The sequence below is a fragment of the Phyllostomus hastatus genome, unplaced genomic scaffold (assembly GCF_019186645.2).
Source record: "Phyllostomus hastatus isolate PE091 unplaced genomic scaffold, TTU_PhHast_1.1 phas_scaffold_78, whole genome shotgun sequence".
In the NCBI taxonomy this organism is placed as follows: Eukaryota; Metazoa; Chordata; class Mammalia; order Chiroptera; family Phyllostomidae; genus Phyllostomus; species Phyllostomus hastatus.
The window spans coordinates 29,787,459-29,791,458 of record NW_025334041.1 but is presented as its reverse complement, the minus strand read 5'-3'; the positions used below and the strand labels follow the sequence as shown (position 1 = coordinate 29,791,458).

The 4,000-nt window shown below is 36.5% G+C and overlaps 1 pseudogene; it reads left to right on the top strand.

Annotated features, from left to right (window-relative positions):
* Positions 1–332: 332 nt before the first annotated feature.
* Positions 333–2,037, top strand: LOC123811195 (annotated as a pseudogene).
* The last annotated feature ends 1,963 nt before the right edge of the window (positions 2,038–4,000 follow it).

Genomic DNA, 4,000 nt, shown 5'->3' with positions numbered 1-4,000 from the left:
AAGAAGAGTACCCCTTGGATGGTAAAAGGAAAAGACAAAAGTGGCAGAAAAAAAGACTCTAAGGAAATGAAATATTTTCAAAAAATAGGATGAAAATAGTAAAAATACCCACGTGCATTATTAAAGAAACTACAGTTTACTGTGGAAACAAAAGAAGCTAGTGAAGTAACAGTTTGGTGAATTTAAAGAGGAAATTTTGTAAACCTTACAAATACTCCCTCTACCCTCTGAGGGATTGACAACCATTGATTTACCAGATCCACTCGTGCCTAGCTCCTCTACAGAACTGCCACCTCGCAAGGAGACACAGAATAGAGGCAGGATGAGCCAGGATGATTGCCACACCTCTCTGCACAGCTGGGTGCCCGCAGATGTCTGCACTTCCTGTAGAACTGGGGCAAGTAGGACTAACAATATATGGTCATCTTATTTCAAACCTAAGAATAGCCAAGTCAGGCCAAATTTTTTTATTTGAAAGTAATCCAAAGCATCATCACATTTTCAGCTCCCTTGTAACCTATATCAGTTAATTGGAGAAGGCCAACCTCATGATGATATCTTTAAGGAAAGGAGAACACTGTCTTTAAACTAATACTCAGGTTTCAGAAAAAATCATATTTCTTGATTTCCCACATATATATATTTGGAGACATTGTTATATCAAAGAAGTTTCAACATATAAGTTTTAGAAATATAACCTTTTGATAGGAAATTATAACATTTCTCCAAATAAAGAAAGGCAGAGATGTCTGCCTAGCATTATCTATTTAGTCAGGAGGTAAGTTGACATCACTTTGGAGAAAAAAATACCAAGAAATTATGAATATCTCACTAACAGAATTGGCAAGTCATCAGGGACTATGTGTCTCTTAAATACTAATGTTAAATTAATCTTGTTTAAGAGAAAGATACTAATCTTTCTCTAATCTAATTCATAGAGCTATGGTGTATCTTTGGTAACTACCGTCAACACTTAGGGCAAATGAATTGCTTATGCCAGTTCCTGATATTCTGCTCTAATTTTCTGCAAAGAAGAAATAAAAAATAAAAAAGTAAGCCCTAATTATGATCTTGCAAATTTTCCAGATCACAGGTATATCAATTCCTTCAGTGGAGCTGACTGATACTGATCTAAATATACAGAAGATCCCATTTATTTCTGAGTTCCCCCACCTTATCATCAACTTATTGATGAATGCAGTGGTAAGGGCGTGCAATATTCACTCATCATAAATGTAAGTCTACATCAAAAGACAAATGGATAAAGAAAATGTGACTTCCAGTCAAGATGGTGGTGAAGGTAAATGAGGGACTCCAATCCTCCCACAACCACATCAAAATTACCACTAAACCACAGAACATCCATCATTCAGAACTGCCTGAACTGTAGTTGAACAAAAGTCCTACAAGTAAAGATATAAAGAAGAAGCCAGATTGAGACTGATTCTGGAGAAATGTTCCCTCACTTCAGCAATAGAAAGCAGAATACATTGCCCACCTGCCTCTGTCATGAAAATGTGACTAGAAGAGAAAAAGCATGGCCTGACCAGGCCCTAGACCTTGCAAATATCGTGAGGATGTATCCTGGGAGCTACAGATGCCATGCAAACAGATTAAATTCTATCACATGAGACGTCATTACAAATCTTGAAGAAGTATCAAGACAAATATGGTGTTTCTGCTCTCATTCCAAACTTTCAGATCTCTCAAGATTCATTAGAGAACTGTAATTGGAGTGAAACATCCACATCTGATAACGTAGAAACTTATCAAGGGGACACAAGTTCTTCCGGGCCTCCCGCCTTTAAGTGTTTCCTGGATCAGTGAAAGAGTAATCACCTATGTCAGATAGTCCCTGCGACATGTTCTACTTGCCTGTCTCTTCCTTGGGGAGATCCTAGCCAGATTCCTAGAAATTTCATTAGTCATCTAAATCAAAGATATCTGTGTGTGTATGGAGGATTTGTGAATCTATAGCTAGATGAGGAAAACCAACATCAAACTGCTGTTGGGGAATTTTTTCAAGTAATCATCTGAAGGCTATAGACACCTCTGCACCTTTGTATCTGCAAGTGACATCTTTAAGGAGAAAACTACATGAAGTCACTGTTTTAATAACTTGTGTGTATATTAATAAAAGTAACTCAGCCTAGAAATTGTGGTATGTATATAATAAAATAGTATTCAGCTTTTAAAAAAAAAGGAAATCCTGCCATTTGCAACAACATGGATGAAACAAGAGTGCATTATGCTAAGTGAAGTAAGCCAGACACAGAAAGAAAAATACTTCATGATCTCACTTATATGTGGAATCTAAAAAAGTACAACTGATAGAAAAAAGAGAGTACAGTAGTGGTTTCCAGGGGCTGGGAGGAATAGGGGAAAAGGAAAAAAATGTTGGTCAAAGGGTAAAGTTTTATTTGTCTGGGAGGAGTTAGCAGTGGAGGTCCAAGACACAGCATAGTGACTAGTTAATAAATACTGTATTGTATACTTGAAATTTGCTAAGAGTAAATCTGCAGTGTCCTCACCACACACATACACAAAAGGATCATGAGAAAAAATGGGAATCTTAATTAGCTTGATGGTGGTAATCTTTTCACAATGTATACATATCTCAAAATGTCATGTTGCACACCATAAATATGAGGTGTTTCCAGAAAGTATCCTGCCATGTAATATGAAAAACAGAGATATTTATTGAAGAAGATACAAGATACAAGAAACAGTGTACATAGGACAATGACACCTCAGTCCCTTCAAAGTAGGTGCATTGGGACCTCACACAGTTCTCCCAACCGTCATCAGCTGTTCTGTCATATTTTCCTGAATCTCATTGACAGTCTGAAATCTCTTCCCTTTCAAAGGTGATTTTAGTTTTGGGAAAAGCCAGAAGTCACAGGGTGTCAAATCTGGGCTGTCGAATGGCTGAGTCACCTGGGTGATTTGATGTTTCACCAAAAAACTACACAAGACATGATGCATCAACGGGTACATTGATGTGATGAAGCTGCCAATCACCACTTGCCCATAGCTGTGGCCTTCCAATCATATGAATAGTTTCCATGGAGGGATGTTCAAGCTTAATGCAAAATTTAAGGCAGATTTGTTGCTCTACTCACTCAGTCATTTTGAATGCAATGGCCACACAGTACACATGCTCACTCAACAGCGTCTACTGCCCCCACTGACTAGCACAGTAAAGTCATCATTGTTCATGCATGTGCATTCCAGTCCACTCTCCTTGGCTGCCAGGTTACATTGATGTTGTACAAACTACTCTCGTTATAGTAACAATCGTTAGACTTTTTCTGGATAGACCTCATATATACAATTTTAATTTATCAATTATACCACATAGAGCTGAGAAAAATTCAGTTGTTATAATATATCACTAGCTTCTTTTATTTTCTCAAGCAAATTTTGCTATGATGATAGTCATCCATCACAGTTTTTCAAAAGTTCTATATATTCAGTAGATTGTCCCTTAATAAGAACATTTTTAAAGTTAGTTTTGAAGGACAAGTTCGGTTTCACTCAGAGATAAATGTATGTTATTTAAATGTACTTATTATAGAACTTTAAAGTGAAAGGGCCTGTATAGGAATAATTGTCATTATGTGATCTTATATAAGAAAAAATTGCTTTCATTACTGAACCAGAGATACCATAGGACATATCCTAAATCCTTGATCAGTGACAGGCTTGAACAAAAAAGACATTTCTCAGGCTTCCTGATTTAAGAATTTTAAAATTCTCATCAGAAAATATGCCTGTAGTTGGAAGGCTCACCCCAAATCAGAAGTTAATTTTTTTCTCTTTTTATTTTTTCAACCACTATCAAAAACCTACCATGTGCCAGGTTTATGATGCTAGAAGTTAAAATCAAACAAACAACAACAAAAACACCCAGATATGGTCTCTGACTTCATACATGTGTTATATCACATACTGTTATTAGCATATAAACTTAAAAATGCAACCCAAAGCACTTTGTTCT